This window comes from Dermacentor variabilis, unplaced genomic scaffold (assembly GCF_050947875.1).
Source record: "Dermacentor variabilis isolate Ectoservices unplaced genomic scaffold, ASM5094787v1 scaffold_15, whole genome shotgun sequence".
NCBI classification, from domain to species: domain Eukaryota; kingdom Metazoa; phylum Arthropoda; class Arachnida; order Ixodida; family Ixodidae; genus Dermacentor; species Dermacentor variabilis.
In genome coordinates this window covers 10,622,597-10,644,644 of record NW_027460313.1, presented here as the reverse complement: position 1 = coordinate 10,644,644, position 22,048 = coordinate 10,622,597, and the positions used below count along the sequence as shown (strand labels likewise).

The 22,048-nt window shown below is 43.6% G+C and overlaps 1 long non-coding RNA gene across 2 annotated transcripts in view; it reads right to left on the bottom strand.

The window, feature by feature from the left end:
• LOC142567949 (uncharacterized) overlaps window positions 1–21,797 on the bottom strand; it is a 113,992-nt gene extending 92,195 nt beyond the window's left edge. The window contains exon 1 of one of the 2 annotated variants that reach the window (XR_012825322.1): window positions 21,754–21,797. This is a non-coding gene — a long non-coding RNA (uncharacterized LOC142567949). Of the gene's footprint in view, window positions 1–21,675; window positions 21,699–21,753 lie in introns of those variants that run through there. The other variant, XR_012825323.1, reaches the window with a different exon arrangement.
• Window positions 21,798–22,048: the final 251 nt, after the last annotated feature.

Here is a 22,048-nt window from a genome sequence, read left to right as displayed (position 1 = left end):
GGACAAAGTGTATAGAGTCCGAGCATATCACTCTTCAAAAGTCTGCGGTACAGTTCATTTCACTGCTGAACCAGTTTTACTCATGAAGCTTCACTGCCAACTCCACTGAAACTTGAAAACATAGTTGCAGCCAAGCAAGCATTTTATAATTTTCAGTTCAATAAAGAATTTGACTTTTGCCATTACACTATAATAGGCGAGGGAAAATGTATAAAATTACGTGCTAATGATTTTATTTTTGTGGTTACCGCCTTATTTGCCTAACAGGAAAAATTTGAAGTATTAATTATTTGCAGCCTCGCAGAGGAAAAGTGGCTGGCGGTTATGAGGCCGTGGGAGGGGCTTCGCTGCATACTTAAGTTGCATCAGACTATAGTTGCATTTTTTGAATTAGCTCTAGAAGAAATAGAGAAATATATATTTGCGGAACAATCACATTTCTTTTGGATCCCTCGTTTACTGCTCTACCAAGTGACGAAACTGACTCTTATTGTTATTTGGGAAGCTGTGTAACGATGCGTGGTCGCCAGTCCGGCGCAACCACATAGAGTGCAGGATGCTGCGGTTATAGACATGCTGCGCCCACCGTGAAAGGCTAGAAAAACGCCCACATAAGCACAGCAGAGAAGTGGCAACATCAGGGAGTTGACTGATAACTGTAGAAGCGTCATTCAAGACACACGGAATTGTTCCCCAGTTCTGGCGGCATTTACTCTACTTTCTTTTTAAATAAAGAGATGTTTATCCACAATTATTTTCATAAACAATGGTTAAATTTGTTAATTTTCGCTTTATTTCCCTGTTTGGCTGTTGCCTTGGCTCTCTCCCTTAGTTGATTGTTTACATATCGTGGGTATATCGTTCCGGCTCGCCAGCGTCGCGGCAAGCCGCCACTCGAGGAAATCATGAAGCAAAGGGAAAAGTTAAATGCAATTGGTGCTTTCTCTGACTGCAACTCATTCCACGAGCATACAGACCAGCTGACTAAGAAACGAATCCCTCTCCTGGTCCATGTATCAGTCTAAGCAAAGAAGTTTGAACTAACGAACCAACAGCGATGCGCGTGACTGTTGAATAGATGGTGAAAACTAAAGGCATCTTGAATTCATCGCGCATGTACCGAATCTATGAGAAAATGCCTTCACACCCCAAGAGATGCCGATAACTACCATAACCCAAAAGGAGTGAAAAAGGCAGCAAAATGACAGCTCAATAGCTGTCAAATCTCAAAATTGATTTGGCGGTGCTTTAGAAATGTGTGAGAGTGGTGGCGGGGAGGGGGCGGGCAGGGCCCCCACCACCTGGGTTTGTGCCTGCAAGAGAGGAGTACTTAATGTGCTGGAACCAGCTTAAATGGAACCTGGCCTTTACACAAGCAAAATAGTCTTGCAAATCACCAGACGCTAACTGCGAAGGCCTACAGTTGGCATGCTGATGGCGCAAAACAAGCTGACTTAAAATCAGAAGGAGACAAGGCAGCTATGAATCTTGAGAATTTTTAGCTCTGCTCATGCTTTTTGCGAGCACTGCAGGCATTTCAATTTTTTTGTCTGGACCCGTGTTATTGCATTTCCTCTATATACCAACAAGCATATGAGCAAATCTTTTTTGCAATATTTTCACTTAAATTTTCTACAGTACTGTAGATAATTTAGGAATAACGTTATTCTTAACATAGTTGTAGTTGGTTATTCAATGAACTGCCAAGATTGTATGACTTTTTATAAGACTCCATTTTATAGCAAGGCATACCTATCGGAAGACCACATCTTTATGATGGTGGATGGTGACATGCTTAACGGATGCAGGAGAACAGTTCATTACAAATGCGGTGGAGTATGAAATAGTTTTGACAGTCAAGCACTGTTTCTATGCCGTTTCTATGTCAGAGTACATGGAACTGCTACACTCTTAGATAAGTTTACACCCTTTGGGTTGTATTTTGACCCCAAACAATAATCATCTGTCTTGCCCATATTTCCTTTCTTTAACACTGCAGGCCTGGTACTTCATAGTCACGCACGACTTGCGCTTTATCAGCTTGACAAAGCATTCTCGACAGGAAACCGCAGAGTTTTGAAGGGAGGAAACGCAAGCAAGGCATACGACGATTATCGTTGTGGGACAAGATAAGCCCCCAAAGGGTGTAAACTTTTTTAGGAGAATAGACCTGTGTCACACGGCCACTTTCGATCTCGATCAAGTCCCATCCGCATCGAAATTCACTACCCGATGGCTTCCCTCCCGCAGATGCCGCAAAGGAGCCATTCACGACCGGTAAATACTATCCCGATCGAAAGTGTGTCGTACACTCCTAAGGGTGTACGACACACTTTCGGTGTAACTTTGTCTGAGAGTGTACACTGCAAGAAAAGTTCACACCTTTTGGAGTGTATATTTGTTACACAACAATAATCGTCATCTGTCTTGCCCGCATTTCCTTGAAAACGCTGCGCTCGTTACTTTCCTGTCGGAAAGCTGTCTTGCTGATAACGTGCATGGAGTTCGTTACTGGAAAGTAGCGGGCTCGCCGCGTTAAAGAAAGGAAATGTGGACAAGACAGATGACGATTATTGTGTGGGTGTGGCAAATATACACGCCAAAGGGTGCAACTGTTTTTAGAGTGCACTCTTAGAAAACATTTACACCCTTTGGGGCGTATCTTGTCCCACAACCATAATCGTCATCTGTCTTGCCCGCGTTTTCTTTAACGCTGCGAGCCCGGTACTTCCCAGTCACGAACGGCATGCGCGTTATCAGTGTGACGCAGCATTCTCGACAGGAAAGTAGCGAGCGCCGAGTTTCAAGAAAGGAAACGCCAGCAAGGCAGATGACGATTATTGTTGTGGGACAAATATACACCCCAAAGGGTGCAACCGTTTTAAGAGTGTGTAGGAGTGACGATTGTTGTTGTGTGGCAGAGATACACCTTTTGGAGTGTACCTCTGCCTTGCTTGCATTTCCTTTCTTCAAAGCGCCGCGCCCGCTACTTCCCTGTCGGGAATGCTGTCATTCTGATAACGCGCATGCCGTTCGTTACTGGAAAGTACCGGGCTCGCCGCGTTAAAGAAAGGAAATGCGGACAAGACAGATTATTGTTCACTCTAAGAACAGTTTACACCCTTTGGCTTGCCGCTTCTGCCACACAAAAATAATCGCCATCTGCCTTGATGCGTTTCCTTTCTTTATCGCTGGAAGCCCGGAACTTTCCAGTGACGAACGGCACGCGCGTTATCAGAAGGGGCGCTCCAAAGGGTGTAAACTGTTCTATGCTGATAACGCGCGTGCCATTCGTTACTGGAAAGTTCTGGGCTCGCAGCGATAAAGAAAGGAAACGCATCAAGGCAGATGACGATTATCTTTGTGTGGCAGAAGGGGCAAACCAAAGGGTGTAAACTGTTCTTAGAGTGTTGTGTGGCAAAAGGGTGTAATTATGCTTAAGAGTGTGTGCTAGCCACCATACCCTTACTATAAATGTGTCTTATCTGTAAAAAAAAAAGTTTAACACAGCGATTTTTAGAAAAAAAAAGTCGCTTCCAAAGATTGTGCGCATCATAGCCAAGCCGATCCATGCCTAAAGCTTCCCAAAATGGCCGACTGCATCGTCGACATCGTTAATACTCTCTAATCGTTCACTGGATATTTCGCTGCATTGGAAATGCAAGCGGTTAATTTCGCCGAGTGAAATGTCTCGACGCTTTTCAGCGCCCGTCTCGTGCTTCTGAAAAGAGCTTGCGGTACTGGCGTGAACAGACAGGCAAGTGGACGTCTTTATTCTGCAGTTATTGAACCGTTACTTATCGATACATCTTGAAGTTAGCCTACAAGCTGTCGTTAAAAAGTTTTGTCTTTCAATGGACCTTGTGCAGCGTACTCTCAGCTCAATGCGAAATCCTTGAATGCGTTCTCGAGTTTTGATTAACGGTAATGAGCAGGAGTTAGATAATGCACAGAGGCAAGATTTTGTCTGGTCTTGCAGGAGTCCCAGGTGCTTTTTCCGCCGCGTACACTGTCGCAATCGTTACACATCTGAGGAACCAGACTGGCGGCGCATAGGTAAAACCGGCTGCCACTGCAAGCCACAGTCCCCTACCTTGTCGCTATGAAGTGGAAACTTGTGCGTGTACTAAGTGTATGCAACGTGTCTGTTTAGTATAATTTGGCGGTGCCTCCAGGAGACAAAATGTGGAGCCCGTACTGCTCCGTCGGTTTGGGCTCGGCAATGCCTCCGCGTGGCGGGCGCGTTTAAGAGGAAGCTTTAGCTCGGGTGTTCCAATCTAAATACATGTAAACGGAGTATTTTCTCGGCAACCACTGCACCAAATTTGACGAGGTTCGTTACATTTAAAACAAAAGCTTAGAATCTAGAATTTCTGCTGGGTACACAGAAGATTTAACCGAAACAATTCAAGCAAAGCGGGGCATGGTGCTTTCAGTGCCCAATTTTTTAAGGAACACGTAGTTTTCCATTATAAAGGGGACTGTAATGCGATGTCTTTAAGTAGGGGGTCCCCCTACTTCCTTTAAGTAGGAAGTAGGGGGAATGAAGTGTTACGCAATTCTTTTAACGAAATTTACCTCTGCTGTTTTCGTTATTGTGCATAGAAGCAACAGTGCGTGCACTTTCAGCTGCTCAGTTTCTCTTCAGTGCTGCTCTCATTTTGTAGAGTTCATTACATGTGCATTTGCAACACATTGGCGGAGGCAATACGAACTGCATTTCTCGCAAGCTGGACAAGTCGGAATGGCAATGCATCATGGAGAACAAGGCTCGAATTATGAAAGTCTGAAGTAATATATTTTCATTTATATTTGGTGTTAACTTTCCAGCGCGAACTTTCTATCCTATTGAAGCAACATTTAGCCCCCTGTTTGGCCTGTTTTTTGAGGGCCTTGAATCAGGCCCCCTAGCAAGTTTTAGTTTACACTGCAATTTAAAGCTTCTCGAGACCTGAATACAGCCATGGGACATAATTGCTTTTCAAGCTGGTTTTTATTGCCTCCTGGCATGTTACGAACATGAAAGATGTTATTTTTTTAATAATAACAATTTTAAATAACTGGCATCTTTTTTAAATATCACAGTCATATGTAGACGGGCTAAGAGCTGCATTTCCAACAAGTAAACATCTCATGTTTGCTATGGTAAAAACTGCATTTCATTGCCTGAACGCAGAGGTGAAGATGGAGTTGTGTAGTAGACTTACTTTGCTGCTGTATCCTGGATTTTCATGCATTAATGAGGAATTCAAAACAGACTTCAAGGTTGTTTCCTGCTGTCTGTGACAATGTAGAGGTCTAGATCAATTTAGTGTGAAATTCAAGTTCTTGAAAGTAGATGAGAAGAATATGAGTGAACCACTTTCGACAGTTCCACATGCATTGGACTTCATATCCACAATGAATATTTCGAGTAATGACTTCAGACTTCTGGCATTGTTTTACCGAAATAATCTTTTAAACTGGTCTATTATTAGAGGAGACAGAAGAAATTTAATGCCCTCTTACCACACCACCATGAGGTGAGCGTGACTGCCATCAGAGACACTCTGCCTCGAGTAGCATCCGCAAGCGACGTTCCTTCCTCGCCTTGTCACATACTTGAGCCGAAAAACCACATCGGGTTCACGCGACTAGCACCACCCCCCTTTTTTTTCTTATCCAGTTTTGTTGCGTGGCACATTTTCGACCGTGGCATTGTGCATTCTGAATTGGGCGATTTAGCGAAGTGATGCGTCATGGCGAGCGACACTTTTAAGACGTGTGTTTTGCGTCGCGCTGTTTGTGTTGCCTCGACTCTGGCTGGGTGTGACACTTTCTCGAGAGGGAATAAAGTGGTGTTTCATTTGAAATTTCAGCTGTCTGTATCACATGCACAGATTTGTCATGAATACCCATGTCATGTGCTGTAAGGCTGTAAACTTAAGAACAGCATTAAATATGTTCTCTTAGTGGTGAATACAATGCATACTTATCTTTTGCGCACAAAGAAAATGTGAACAGTGTATAGTGATCCCACTTCTGCATCAGTCTGACAAAAAGGCCAACAAAGAGTGATACTGCACTAAATCAAGTATCTTGAAATTTGGAGACATCCTAGGTCTGCTCCTGCAGCAGACATGATTGACCAAAGAGGTTAACAATGTACAGCTGCTTGCAGTGACCAAATACACAGCACCATCAGCTTTGTGCCATGCTATAATTCTATCAAAACCGCCTAAAATTCTTGCAGCTTTTTAGAAAAGGACTAGTGGCACATAACAGTGTGCCTTCTTTTCCTGTTTTTTTAATGTATATTTCGCTCCCACGTAGCTGATGTGACTCAATGATTTATAGTCCTGAAAGCTTGTTTGCTTTCTTATGAATGTTACCAAAAGCTTGCGTGTGCAAGCTTACCCCTGCCCACACCGAACGAAGATCCAGTGAGTTTATTTAGTATAAAAAGCTAAAGCAATGTAGTGGCTGCACTATTGTAATGAATCTGTCGTAATGATAGATGTTGCCGATTTTATGTATTGCTTGTTTTCATCACTCGGGATATCGCCCAAAATGCAAGGGGGAAAAATAAAGGATGTATAATAATGTTCACAGGATACAGTTATGTGATGAGTAGGGACTGGTGGTGGCAGCCGATTGAGGGAACGAGCTCGCCTGCGTATCTTGCAACCACAAGAGGTTCAAGTAGATTTTATCACATTAAAGTGCAACAAGTGACTAGAAAAAAAAAGCCTGGGCATGTCATCAAAACATGCCGTTGGGAACAAATGTCTATGGATCTACACGCACCATGAAATACCCAATTTTTTTTCTCACTTGCCATGTTGGCAACTTTCCACAGTAAAGTTGCAGAACGGGGTGGGGCCCTCCACTTCATTCCTACTTGACAGAGTTGAGATCTCTTAATTCCACTCTTTTTAACTCCCCAGAATTCCAAGAATTGCACCATTCCTACAACTTTAAATGAAATTGTTACTACAGTTGTTTACTAGTTGTGCCTTTCAGCAAAAAACTTATTTTTGAAGTTGTAACAACATTGCAAATAATGTTACACTTTTTTCATAAGAACAAATTAGCTTTGTGACCTTTTATTTTTGCAGTACATTGTTAGCTGTATAACCTCTCAAATCTACCCTTTTTGACAGTACATACATGTTACCTAAGGTGCGCAAGTTTAATTCATGAATAAATAATGTGATTGCAGAATATATTCAGTGATGTTAATCTATAATGCAATCTGTTGGGCAGATGTAGTTGGAATGGAACGGGCACAGAGTTCTGTAGCACTAAACCATCACGTTGAATAAGACTGCAAAAACGCAACTTTGCTAATTACTCTAAACTAGACTAGGCCAAATTTTTTTACATTTTATAAGTTTTTACTGAATACTGGCTCTTTCAGTATCTACCTATAGGTCACTATCTCTGTCGTGGTACTTGCCAACAAAATGGTATTCGACATATTGTGAAATTCTGAAGGCCTGGAGACTGTTCCATGGACGAGCTTTAATTTCACTTAAACACCGACTTTTAGTTGCCAAGAATGATTCTATTTAGCAAGAGCATGCTTGGACTATGACACAAGGATGGAGGCCCAGAAAGTTACTGCCCTTCCAGTGCTGTGAAGCGGGGTGCAAGCGAAGCTTGGGATCTGTGGCTCTTTGTAACACCTCACGGCGAGGTCAGCACGTCAACATCGACCCCTTTCTCGAGTGAGTTCCCGGTGGCATCAATCAAACACTTGCCTGTTCTTTGGCCAAACGCACAGTGCATGGCCTGCTCCCACTGCCATTCCTTCAACACAGCCTGCTCTTCGGCAGAACAGACCAAACGCGGCCTCCCCATCTGAGCGAACACGCGAACACACCCTTCCCCTCCTCTGGAGGAAGGGGACGCCCGTGATTGGCTCGTGCCTTGTGCTGAGTGTACTTACCCACCTTAAAGGCAACGTTTGATGAACTAACAGTGGCTGAATTGGTTACCGTGGTGGTCTCGCAACCCGGAGGCCGGTGGTTCGAATCCGCAGCCTGATGAGCAATTTCTACTTTTGCGCAGCTTGGGTTTTTTCGCGTGGTAACATCGACACTAGTGAGGCAATACAAGCTTCTGTTAAAAAGGTCGCAAATGGTTGCATATTATGCCAGTTCCTGTTGATGTGGACATTCACAATGTTATTTTTCACTGTCAGAGGTATCCTTGGAAAAAAAGGGGGGGGGGTCAACAAAGTATCAACACAAAAGAAGCAATGTTGACGTACATGGTAGTTGAAATAAATCGATGATTAAATGCTGATCATGCCGTCATGTACGACGCAAAAATTAAGGCGAGGTGGATCTGGCGAGCTTCAAGCTCACGTGTTGGCTCACTCAAGCACACTCTCATTCGGCTTACTCTGTTCAAGCTCACTCTCATTGGCCTGTTGAGCGTGTGCAGCGTCGGTAAGATTAGCATTTCCTCTATTCAGCGTTTATTGCTGCATTGTGATGTAGTGGAGCATTGCCATTACGAATTCCCTCACAAACTATGAGCAACCAAGCTGCACTAAGACCAGTGCACAAGTTTCACGTCTGTGCGCACTAAAGGATGACAGTGCGCATGCATGTGCACTCAGATGTGCATACATGACCAGTGCTTAAGTGATTACAGATTCCCAACTCTGGCACTTTGCACTACCTGGCAGAGGGAGTGGCAGTTAAGTTACATGGCACTTGGTAGGGACAAAAGGCACTCGCATCTCAGCCTATTTCTGGCTATTTCTTCTCATTTTTTAAATTGAACCTTTCATTGCATCCTTATTTACACATTATTTATATGCGTTGTGGGCATGGAGAGGCATCATTTCATTCCATTTTGATGTTCAAACAACATCTGCAAGTTGCATAACACTTTAAAAATTTTTGTTTTAGAATGATTACAAGATAGCATGCCACATAAAGTTGCCTATGACCTTGTCTTCAAAATTATGCTGTCTACAATGTGCCTATAAATATAAAACATAAAAGACAGTCCTGCAGAACATAAGCATGCATTCCGCTTTTTCACAGTCACTGAATAATACTATGTAACACAATTTCTAACTTTAGATTAACATTATTATCTTTGATACAAGGTGCGCCAGTAGTAAACATTTATAGAGCATTTGTTTCATTTACTCGAATTGTAGGAGTGGAATGCATCAGCTCAGTCACTCTAGGAGTGGAAATGGTCCAACTATCACCATTCTGAGCTAAAAGGAGTTGATTTAACAGGGGCTTCCCACTTTCCAGAATGGAGTGGGAATATATAGGAGGGCTCCGCAACTCTGGTGGGAGCATCCAAGCAGCACCATAGTCCAGCACTAGAAGTTAACTGCTCTTTTCTCAATATAGCATTTCTTTTTTCTGGCATTTTGGCATCGCGCTCACTGGCAACATAGCAGTGACGGGGCAATCCGAAAGCTTTGGATTGGACAAGAAAAAGTATTATATATAGAAAGTATGGAAGCTGTTACAAGTTTCAAAGTACCTGTTTGCACAAAGAATATACACCTTTGCAACAAAAGGTGCCTGGACTTAAACCTTGAAAGAACCAAAAGGCAGAACCGTTTTTTTTCTGGAACTATTTGCAGAATTTATGAAAGGATGTTTTCTGCACCAAATAGAAATGTTTATTCCTCTGAAGGAGCCTAAGATGTCTTCTATGGCAACTCTAAAGGTAAATCGTATTCTGAAATTTTTATAAATATTCTGCAAACTTACCTGTGGTATGTCCACATCGCCCGTGATGATCTCTGGATCGCCTGTTGCGAAGACAGCATGGATGTGCTTGCAGAGGTTTCTTTTCAGCTCATTGTCCGCACAAGAACATGTCACCTTGTGCACACAGATTTTGCATTCAGTGCATGCAAATCTGCATGCATTGCTGCATGTGCCTTCCTGTACCACAGCATAGTTTGTTTCAGGATATGTCTGTGAGCGGACAAACCACTCGTGGGGAGCTACACTGATCACTTGATCACGTTTGATTGCTAAGCCTTCTGTATGCCGGATTCTGGTGCAACGCTCAAATTCGCTTTCTGCATTCTTTACAAATTTTGTGAGGCGGTCAAATATTTTATCTCGGGTTAGCTTGAGAAGGACCGATATTAATTTGTCCACTCTTTTGTTTGTTTTGCCGTGTAGGTAACAGTACTTAAGTACCTTGTGCAGTGCCTCAAGACGCATGTTTGTATTTATCCCGGCAGTCTTTCTTAAACACATTGCCCAGCTTTCAGCCCGTTGTGCGTAATGGTTGGCAAAGTATTTTTTTAAATTGAGCAGACCCGGCTCTTCTTTTGCTTCTTGATTGCACCATTTATAAAACAGCTCAATGTTCTTTTTAAGGGTTCCTTCATCTGTAGAAACCAAGATTGTCCTAAGTGCCTGCAAAAAAAGATAGCAGTGAAAATCTGTGAGCAGCGTGTGTCACCTTGGTGTGCGCAATACCCCAATTTCATCATTGTACCAAATATTCTGCTATAATAACCCATAAGATCTTATTCGCCCCTTAAGCATCAAAGTTGATTGCAATGACTTCATTGGCATGGTTACTTCATCAACTAAATAATTGCACAGAACCAAATTTGCCCGTCTAACTAGCGTTCTGTTATGCTAGCAGCCCCGACAGTTAGCAAAAAGGAACATAGGATGCAATCTGCTAATGTGTAGATTTAGGGAAGAATGGAGGTGCCAGTACGGGATCAAAACTGGCTGTGCCAGTGGAAACCAGGCCAGGTGGCAGCCCTAGGGATTCACGCAAGATGTATGTGCTGCAATGTACGATGCTTGATAAGGAAATCATGATGGCAGGTGTATTTTTGACCTGTACAACACATAGTCACATTTAAAAATTGTCTCTCTCGTGTCATTGTGGCACGTACGTATTCTGCATAATTGGCAATGATTTAGCACACACACCAAATGGCACATACCCATTGGCTCAATCAAAGAATGCATTCAATAGATTGCGCTATTCCATCCACGGGTCGGTGTGTATTACATATAACCAGAGTCGTTTAATACTTTTCTGGTCATGAAACTCCGCCCGCAGTTTTATACAGGGACAGAAGCTGCCACTGCGGTTGCTGCTGTTAGCGTGGGGGTATTCCATGTCCGCTCGCCGCAGTCAGCTGAAACTGCTGTACCGGTTCGAGGCAGTTGCTTATCTTTCATCTAACAGCTAACATTTAACTATCACTCGTATTTCGCCTTGCACACAATGCGGTTATTGCACCTGCGTGTCACTAAGTTCCTTTCGCTTACCTTTGCAAGATAACGAGGCTATGATAGAGGTAGTCGTGCCGACGCAGCGATATTTTTATGCGCAGTTCCTTACCTCAGGCAGGGGAGCATGAGATTATTTATTTACGAATAGGTTGTTTGCTTGGGCTTGTGACACCGTGCAAGCCTAAGAAACTTGCCAACTTACAAATTTAAGCCTCGCAGCGAGACCTGAGGCAGCGCCAGTTGCACTAGCTATTTGCAATTAGACCATCTATGCCGCAGGAGTTTGCCGCTGCTGCATTACAAAACTGCTACGTGGGATTAAAATCCTTAGGGACTTGCTTTGAAAAAAAATGTACCGTAAAGTGAGAAAAAAATATTTTGCGTCGGTATATATGTACTCTTCATTCATGAATAACAACAATAAGAAAGGAAATAAACTTGTAATTGAAAATTTTATGCATTGTTATAGTTCAAGGCTTTGGAAATGTACACACGAGAATATTTCGCAAGACTCAAACATTCCTGCCCTTATACTAATATGTACATCCATAGCGTAATCGAACAGCGTAGGTGCGCGCACTCCAGAAAACAGTGTGATCAAAAGTAACGTACAGCGCAAAAGACAAGGACTGCCAAGACGACATACACAGCGCCGTTTCCAACAACAGTTAATTGCGTTGCCACATCGTGTGTTTATATACAATAAAGGGCACACGCAGAAAATGAAAGGCAGTCACATGGGGTGTTTTAACAGCAAGTCGCTGAACTAAGAGCATGGTCACCAGAAAAATAAAAAAATTAAAAAACGTTACTTTAGATACGCGACTTCACCAGGAGTCAGCGCGATAGAGGAGGCACTAACACAAATACTACCAAGTTTTCTGATGAAATCAGCTTCCACAATACACAACAGTGCTGTGTATGTCGTCTTCGCAGTCCTTGTCTTTCGCGCTGTACGTTATTTTTGATCATGAATTACCAACTAGCTCAAGCAACCAACCTAGGTAAAAACTGTGTGGTTGTGTGCCCATCAAAAAAGCAAAACGTATGATAAACTTCTGCTAATCTTCATCTTATGGCGCGCCAAACAGAGGCAATTAATTTTCGAGAGTCTAAAAAAAAAAAGCAACGAAAACGCATGCACGACGGCATCCTTCCTTTGCGCGCCCGTGTGAGCACTAAACGAGCGAGAAACAAGAGGTTGCCCTTTGAGCGATTAGTAACTAGATAGCTATCAGTCTTGCAAGCGAAAGAAGGCGAAACCACCCACGGAACAAAACCCAAGCCGCCGCCGCCCGCCCGGGCGCGCGCCAATGCGCGATCAGTAGTATATAGACACGCGGGAGCGAACTAGCGCTAAAACAAACCACACAACGAAAACCAAGTGAGGGAGGCGCGCGAAAAAAATTCCCTGTATTCAGACATAGTGGCAGCACATGACGGAAAACAAAAAGTTAGGAAGTTCGCGTGCCTTTTCAATATACAGACGGCGTTGTAAATATACGGCATTGACCATCTTGGAGTTCGTTTGCGGTGCCGTATATTTACGTCATTGACCCTCAAAGGGTTAAAATACCTTTAGGGCCCGTGGTGCATTACAGAATTGAGTGTGGACATAAAATACTACAAATGCAGATATTCTATGCTCTTGATCAAATGAAATTTTAATGTCCCTAGGAAGACCAGAGTAGTTAGGGAAAATGAAATGTACGCTACAATTTTGTACAGCTTCACTGTCACGAGTGACACTTTGAATTAATAGATCCCATACAGTTGACACTTGCTCCACTTTATAACAAGCAAAAACTTGATCTGAGGGCAGTTTAGTTCAATATTAGCATTGTAACCAAGAGAGGTTAGCGTTAATGTGGCCAAGCTATTCCTAAGCAGCCACTCCCTTGAAAACGGGATTGTCAGTTTTATACTTGCAATAGCTTCTAGAAGGTTTATGAGAAATTCTCATTAATTTGCACTTTGTGGCATTTAGTTCAATTTTACATGTGTTACACGAAGGAGTAATATTGTTAAAGGGCTCTTCTCCAGGCCACACAGCAAATTTTGCTTATATGCTGGAAACAAGAATTGAAATTTCGATTTGGTTTATTAATAGCAGAGATACAAATATGAAGTGCCGCGAACTCATGATTTCAGGAGGCGAGTGCCACTGCCAACATAGGCACTCCTTCCACTTGCCCTGTCTAGCCTCCGCAAGCGAAATTCCTTCCCTGCGTTCTCCTATGGCACATATGTCACGGGCCCTGCCTCCGCTTTTTTCTCTCACATTTTTGCTCAGTGGTGCACTTCCGGTTTTCTCACTTTATGCGCTGTGCACGAGAACACCTGACTAGCGGTACAAGCCATTCCTCATCGGACACTGAGGTAGATGCAGGTGGATCACAGAGCATGATCGCACACAGGAACACATTAAAAAATTATATAGTTCCGTTCTCTGCGTGCACAACTGCACGACATGTGAACAAGCAAATGAAATAAAACAAAAAAACACGCAGACATTCGGTTAGTATATTTTATTATTTCTTAAAACTTTAGTTCGCCTATTGAGATAACTGAGGTTGCTTTAGTAATTCTCGAAGCCGCGTGTCACCACGAGTGATGTCACAGCACGACAATGAACGTAAGTGCACTTGCGCAGTGTACGTAGACTCTCCGGCTGGGAGCGTGTGGCACCCACAAGGAGCACAGCTGACGGCCGTTGGCTTGCAATTTAAGCTCTTTCCGTAGCACGTAGGGATGCAATACTTAGCAGACACAATTGTTGGCGTGCATTCTATTCACTGCGCTTGTCAGCTTAAAATGCCCAGACCTAGCGACAGACATTTTAAAGTTATACTGTAGTAGTGATGTTTCATTACTAGGAAAAATGACTCCGTGCTACACTGCCTTTTACAGAGTTGAATTGAAGAGTTAATACAATCGGGTAAATTATTTGTACTCTGGGACAACATACCTTGTATGTGAAAGCTCTCAGGTTCTTATCTCGTACGTGCTTGTTAATGGCTTCCCGCCAGTTCTTGTCCACATGCCAAGCACACAACAGGCGGTGCTGAGGCTGCCCCATGACTTCCTGCCAAGCATTGTAGAAAGCAGGGGCATCGTCAGTCATGAAGGATTGAGCTGCTATTTCGCCTGTCTTGGACCTGATTGCCATGAAAAATGTGAGCATGGCTTTTCGGTCTGTGCGGTTGGTGACACACTATGCCACAGGAAATCCAGCACCAAATTCATCCACACAGAGCACAGTTACAAGTTGAAAGTCAAACCCTGAAAGGTAAAGAAAAAAAACGTAAGGTTTTGGTGGAGGTGTGTAAGGTAAAAATGCTTTAAATTTTCATATTATTTTACAGGTAATTCATACGCAATTTTACAGGCACTGTTAGACCCAGTGAAATGAGACCGAGGGAGCTGGACTTGCTGTTCATGCAAGCAGCTACAGATGTAATGGAGACTGCACATAGCAAAGTGTTCTTTGCACATTCAGATAAGGTGGAGGCTTATGCATACTTAAATAGGTAAACATATCGTCGTACATGTGCCTCTTCCTTGGCGCAGCTGATAGCAAACTTCTTTGTTCCAGTCCCCAATATTAAGACCCATTAATGTTTAAGTAGTTATGCTTTTCACCTATTAAATTTGTATAGGCAATTCCAGAATAAATGGAAACTTACATTTCACATGTTTAATCTTCTTGCTTTCATACAGAATATACACACAGTGGTGCCACTGGCACGGTTTTGGGGCAATATTTGGAGCAGTTTGGAGCTCTTTGTAGCAAATAAACGCAAACTGCTGGACATCTCCTGGGCTATTTCGAAAACATGTAAAATTGACTAGCATTATTCCAGAAAGTATTTTATTGCAGTAAAAGAATGTTGCTATGCCTCAAAATACAAAAAAAGAGAAACCTAAATCTGAGTATCCCTTTAATTTAAATGAATGCAACAAACCTGCTCACACGGCGCGCTGTAGTTAGTTTATTACTGAGCAAAGCTGCTCAGACACTGCCTTTTACATCTTATGAATCTATTGACAGCTGCCAGTAAGCCATGTTTTCAGCAAGGCTAGATCTATCACCAGTCAGGAACACCTGCCTAGACTCAGTGTCATCAATGCTTTTCTAAGCCAGGCTAACCTTCAGCCCTGGGTAACGCTTGAGCATTGCTTTAGACATCAGGCGTTTTAGAGCGCAGCTCTTTGGCGTCCGTTCCTGGGTTTCGCGTCGTTGTCGGCGTTGTCGTCGGCCTCGTAACCAGCTCCGCCCCCCTTTCATCCCCCCAGCGCTAGCAGCGACCGACTGATACCGCTGGATGCCGCTGACGCCGCTAGAGAGTCAAGATAACGTGACTGCATAGAACACCGTCGCCGCCATGCAGAAAGAGGAGGAAAGGGTCCCCCCCCCCCCTGTTCTTGTGTGGCGGATAGGGTGCTCTTCAGTTGCCGACGCGACGGTTATTTCACGTAGGCCCCGGCACGTCGACGAATACGTGACCACCTTCCCACGGCTAGACCTGGTTCTTAGCGCTGCGGAAGCGAGGGTATCATATTGTTTGTATCGGCATCGGCGGCGTTGTCCCTGAAACCAACTCCGCAGGTGGGGTTGACTCACTATCGGCGTCAGCGGCATCAGTCAGTCGCTGCTATCTCTTCCCTCCTCCCTTTATCGTGTTGTCCGCTTGCTGCGTGCGCTTCTGCCCCATCGTTTGCCGCTGGGTGTACACGCCGCCCCCCTCCCCCCTCTTCCTGCGAGTCTCCGGTTGTCAAAGCGCCGGCTCGAACTTAATTCCTTTCTTCGCTCCTCCTCCAATGCAACCCCTGTGCGGTGGCAATCAGAGAGCCAGATCGGTGGCGGCGGATCTGTATATGTGCACCGCCCGAGCCGAAATTGCCGCTGCCGTTCGCCCTGTGCGGTGGCAATCAGAGAGCCAGATCGGTGGCGGCTTGACATAAAGACAAACAGCAATTTCCTAACACTTATGCGGGAGAACATCCCGTTCCTCTCGCTCGTAACGCGTCCCACGGCTGTGACAACCTCGCGAGGCACTTGTATAGATCTCGTCTTTGAGAATCAAGCATTGGTGTACCAAGTCGAACATATATCAGTCTATTTCTCCGACCACAAAGCTTCCTTCATGACTGTCAAGAACTGTTAGTGGAGTCTTTGTTAAAGGAATACGTGTGAAAAAGAAAAAAAAAATTATGTGATAGCGCATACATGTGTTGCTCGATTTCTTTGCCTCAATCTATCGAAAAGGTGAAACAGCTTATTTGCTGCGCTCAAATTTCGCATTAGGAAGTAACGTAATCGTCGGTAATTTTTTTATTTTTTACTTAGACGAAGATGACGTAACTCGTCTGCCAAATTCTGCCACAGCTTTCTGATGACGGCGGGGTCATACAATGAGCTAAGTAGTCACTTCACATTAAAAAAAAGAAAAACGTGTTTTACATGTAAAAACCACCTTACATGGTGATTGTTTTTTCAATGGTCTTTTTCACTGTAAAGCTGAAGCCTCTGGTGAGCAACTAGCTCTGACCGATTTGGACTACTTCAAAGCCCCTGCACTGGCCCATAAATTTAGGTATGACTGAAATTTTGGACACCTCAAAGCACGCTGTTCAGTAATTTGTATTCCACCTGCATGACTGCGTGCTCATTTGGCCACAGAGTTAAGCAGAAATATAGATATTTCAGGTTTAATACATTGCTGGCATCGCCGCAGCATGCTCATCGGCCATGTTGCCAGCACCTCCTTGGACAGAAACTAGCAAAACCAAGTTTGGCCCAAACAACAGGATAAGTGAACCCCGACAAGGCATTCGAAAGTCCAGTGATGTTGGTTCCACACATCTAGTGCTTGTTCATTCACGTGTTAGATAGTGACATGCAGACTGTCCTCGTTTGCGCAGACATCGAGGGTGCAATGACTGTCGCTTAAGAAAAAAAAAAGAGCTGTTGTTCGGCAGTGATAGTGCAATAGACTTCTAGGCTGCATTTTGTAGCTAAGCATTCTGCTCAATTCTATGCGCTGGCTTATACCATTGATAACACGGGCAGTGCGCTGCTCTTGCCACTGACGAAATGCAAAAAGGAGCAATATGTTCAATGGGTCTGGTTGGTTCATCTTAGGATAAAAACAAAAACAGCGCAACACAGGACGAGCGAGTACTCTGTGCTCTTTACACGCTCGTCTTGTGTTGCACTGTTCCCGTTTTTATTCTAATGCAAAACGGAGTGGCACTGGAAAAGACATTACAAATTGTGGTCCTGTTATTTTGTCAGGGGTTGAAGATTCGGTGAACACATTTATGGTACTTTCAAATTTCTATGGCACCACCATGACAGGCTGACCAGATCATAGGCAAGCATACACGCCCGCAGCAACATGTTGACCAACTTTGGCTTTGGAACCGCCACCAAGGTTTGTGAGTGGTGGCACTGGCTAACACTCCCAAGATTCTACTAGGAAACGTAAATACCCAAGAATGTAGATGGAGAAACTGAGCCGCGGTAGCTCAATTGGCAGAGCATCGCACGCGTAATGCAAATGTTGTGGGATCGTTCCCCACCTGCGGCAAGTTGTCAGTTTCTGGCTAGATTGGCACACTAGTTGTTTGTAACTATAAATAAATTAATACAAGTTTTATGTTCAGTTATAAATCGTGGTCTCCCATCGCAGACTCTGAATGCTCTAACACCTACACCATTGATGCAATCTTGATAAGGTGGATTGAACTCGTGCAAGTGAGCACTTGAGATGCTTGGCACTGCAGGTGTGTTGCATAGCACAACAGTTCACTTCTAACAAGCGAGTGCATGCGTCTTATAGCTTACAATGAAACAAGTTACCGAGGTGCTATTGTCTCCAAAATTCACTGCACATCTCATCGTGATGAAGTTGCAGTCACTGAACGAGTTTGAAAATAGATGTTTTGGGACCCATATGGATTCCTTCATCACACTAAAGAAAGGAAATTTTTTTTATAATTAAAGAACCCGCACGGGTCCTGAAATGTCAAATTTCCGTAATTTCATGTTACCTGACCAGACAAACTTTTGTCGAATTCTAGATTACATCTCTCATTGTACTGTTACACTAAGGTACATTTTAATACTGCATAAAATGACTGCATAATTTGCACATCACATATCAATGGTTATAAAAAATTCAGCATGTGCATCTTATAGCCGGCTATAAAGGAAAAAAAAAGTTACACGGCTTCTATAACACATCATGCCATGTTTCACAAGCTGGTCCAACAATGAAATGGATTATTGCACAATGGTGGCTGCTTTTTTTTAATTTACCTCCGCTGGAATACATCCGTTTTATGTGGCAAAGTATACGAATTTGGTTTCGTGTCTTGGTGAACTGTGCAAGCTATTTCCGGCCCAAATTTCTTTTTAAAGAGTTACACCCATTCATCATCATCCTATTTTAAAGTTCAATGCAGGACGAAGGCACCTCCCTGCAATCTCCAATTATCATTGTCTTCCACTAGCTGATGCGAACTTGTGCTTTCAAATTTCATCACCCCACCTAGTTTTGTCTTCCTTGACGGATTCCCTTGGCGCCCATTCTACAAATCTAATGGTCCACTGGTTATCTACCCTATGCATTACATGGCCTGCCCAGCTTCATTTTTTACTCTTAATGTCTACTACAATATCGACCGTCCCCGTTTGCTCTCTGATCCAGACCGCTGTCTTCCTGTCTCTTAACATTACCTCTAACATCTGTTATCGCGTTGCTGTTTGTGCGGTCCTTAACGCAATTCTCGAGATTCTTCGTTAACCTCCAAGCTTATGTGCCATACTGCATGCTTAGAAGAACGTGTCTACCAAGTTGACATTTTCAAATTCCCCGATTTTTCCAGGTTTTCGCCAAGTTTCACAGAACTTTGTTTTATGTCGAGATGGGCTGACACCCGATGCTGTCACTTTCTGGTAAGCATGTTAAAAAAATAAAACAATCCAGTTTGAACAGTAAGGAGTAGTGTTTATTTTATTCAAAATAGAAAACTGAAAAGAGGTGTTTATAAAATGCACAGATACTAAAATATTTCGAAAAAAAAAACTCTGTGCCCTTTTACTCTGTGAAGGATGACCAGCGAAGCTGTGTATGTGGGCCCCTTAATGGTGAACTGCAGCTCCGTCACGGATCGGCCTGGTATTGCACTACATATGGGATTGGCCTATGTGTGGGGAGTGCTTAAAGTTTGCTTCATCTCCGCTGCAGGTTGGACTGGCATTTCAGAACCTTTGGGATCAGCCTACATATGGGGAGTGCTTAATACCTGCTTCACTTCTGCCTCGGGTTGGCCCGGTATTGCACTATCTTCGGGATCGGCCCACCGTATGAAAAATTGTTGGTCTATGCGCGGATGCGATCCGCCAGATCCTAGCCATAGACAGCTTCGCTGTAAAAAAAGTGGTCTAGCTCACGGCAAATAGAGTCGAACATTTTAAAATACGAATAAAAAGAGATGCATACAAAAGCAAATAGAGCTATTTGTATCAACTGATAGCAAGCTCATTGGTATTATGCCCAAACTTTGTCACAAGCGAGATTTTTTAAGCAGCTGGAAAGTCCTCAGCTGTCCTGACATACTCTCAGCCTGCGCATCATGCCTTAGTGTTGCGTTTCACTGCTTTAAGGTGTTTATTTTGGTTTGGATGTGGGTAACCTGCATCTCAGCGTCAGCCAACACTTTGCTTTTTGAGCTCAAGCTCCTTCAAAGATGTGTCGGCGCAGTTACCTTCCTGATCATTCCTCAATGCAATGGTCCTTTCTATTCTTGTCCGTGTTCGCCCCATGGACAATTTGAAGCATCCTTTTGGTCAGTTGTACAGTCCGATTTTTCAGACTCCCTAGAGGTCGCTACAACGTCCGAAAAAAAAATGAATGCACCTCAGAATAATATGCGGATAATGAACACCTTTTTCCGCAAGCGGGTTAGTCGAAAGTGGACGTGGAGGAGCCCGAATGGTGAGACTAGAAATGAAATCGACTTCATACTCTGCGCGAACCCTGGCATCATACAAGATGTAGACGTACTCGGCAAGGTACGCTGCAGTGACCATAGGATGGTAAGAACTCGAATTAGCCTAGACTTGAGGAGGGAACGGAAGAAACTGGTACACAAGAAGCAAATCAATGAATTAGCGGTAAGAGGGAAACTAGAGGAATTCCGGATCAAGCTACAGAACAGGTATTCGGCTTTAACTCAGGAAGAGGACCTTAGTGTTGAAGCAATGAACGACTATCTCATGGGAACCATTAAGGAGTGCGCAATAGAAGTCGGTGATAACTCCGTTAGACAGGAAACCAGTAAGCTATCGCAGGAGACGAAAGATCTGATCAAGAAACGCCAATGTATGAAAGCCTCTAACCCTACAGCTAGAATAGAACTGGCAGAACTTTCTAAGTTAATCAACAAGCGTAAGACAGCGGACATCAGGAACTATAATATGGATAGAATTGAACAGGCTCTCAGGAACGGAGGAAGCCTAAAAGCAGTGAAGAAGAAACTAGGAATAGGCAAGAATCAGATGTGTGCGTTAAGAGACAAAGCCGGCAATATCGTTACTAATATGGATGAGATAGTTCAAGTGGCTGAGGAGTTCTATAGAGATTTATACAGTACCAGTAGCACCCACGACGATAGTGGAAGAGAGAATAGCCTAGAGGAATTCGAAATCCCACAGGTAACGCCAGAAGAGGTAAAGAAAGCCTTAGGAGCTATGCAAAGGGGGAAGGCAGCTGGGGAGGATCAGGTAACAGCAGATTTGTTGAAAGATGGTGGTCAGATTGTTCTAGAGAAACTGGCCACCCTGTATACGCAATGCCTCATAACCTCGAGCGTACCGGAATCTTGGAAGAACGCTAACATAATCCTAATCCATAAGAAAGGGGACGCCAAAGACTTGAAAAATTATAGACCGATCAGCTTACTGTCCGTTGCCTACAAAGTATTTACTAAGGTAATCGCAAATAGAATCAGGAACACCTTAGACTTCTGTCAACCAAAGGACCAGGCAGGATTCCGTAAAGGCTACTCAACAATAGACCATATTCACACTATCAATCAAGTGATAGAGAAATGTGCAGAATATAACCAACCGTTATATATAGCTTTCATTGATTACGAGAAAGCGTTTGATTCAGTCGAAACCTCAGCAGTCATGGAGGCATTACGGAATCAGGGTGTAGATGAGCCATATGTAAAGATACTGGAAGATATCTATAGCGGCTCCACAGCCACCGTAGTCCTCCACAAAGAAAGCAACAAAATCCCTATAAAGAAAGGCGTCAGACAGGGAGATACGATATCTCCAATGCTATTCACAGCATGTTTACAGGAGGTATTCAGAGGCCTGGAGTGGGAAGAATTGGGGATAAAAGTTGATGGAGAATACCTTAGCAACTTGCGATTCGCTGATGATATTGCCTTGCTTAGTAACTCAGGAGACCAATTGCAATGCATGCTCACTGACCTGGAGAGGCAAAGCAGAAGGGTGGGTCTGAAAATTAATCTGCAGAAAACTAAAGTAATGTTTAACAGGCTCGGAAGAGAACAGCAGTTTACGATAGGTAGCGAAGCACTGGAAGGGGTAAGGGAATACATCTACTTAGGGCAGGTAGTGACCACGGATCTGGATCATGAGACTGAAATAACCAGAAGAATAAGAATGGGCTGGGGTGCATTTGGCAGGCATTCTCAAATCATGAACAGCAGGATGCCACTATCCCTCAAAAGGAAAGTGTATAACAGCTGTGTGTTACCAGTAC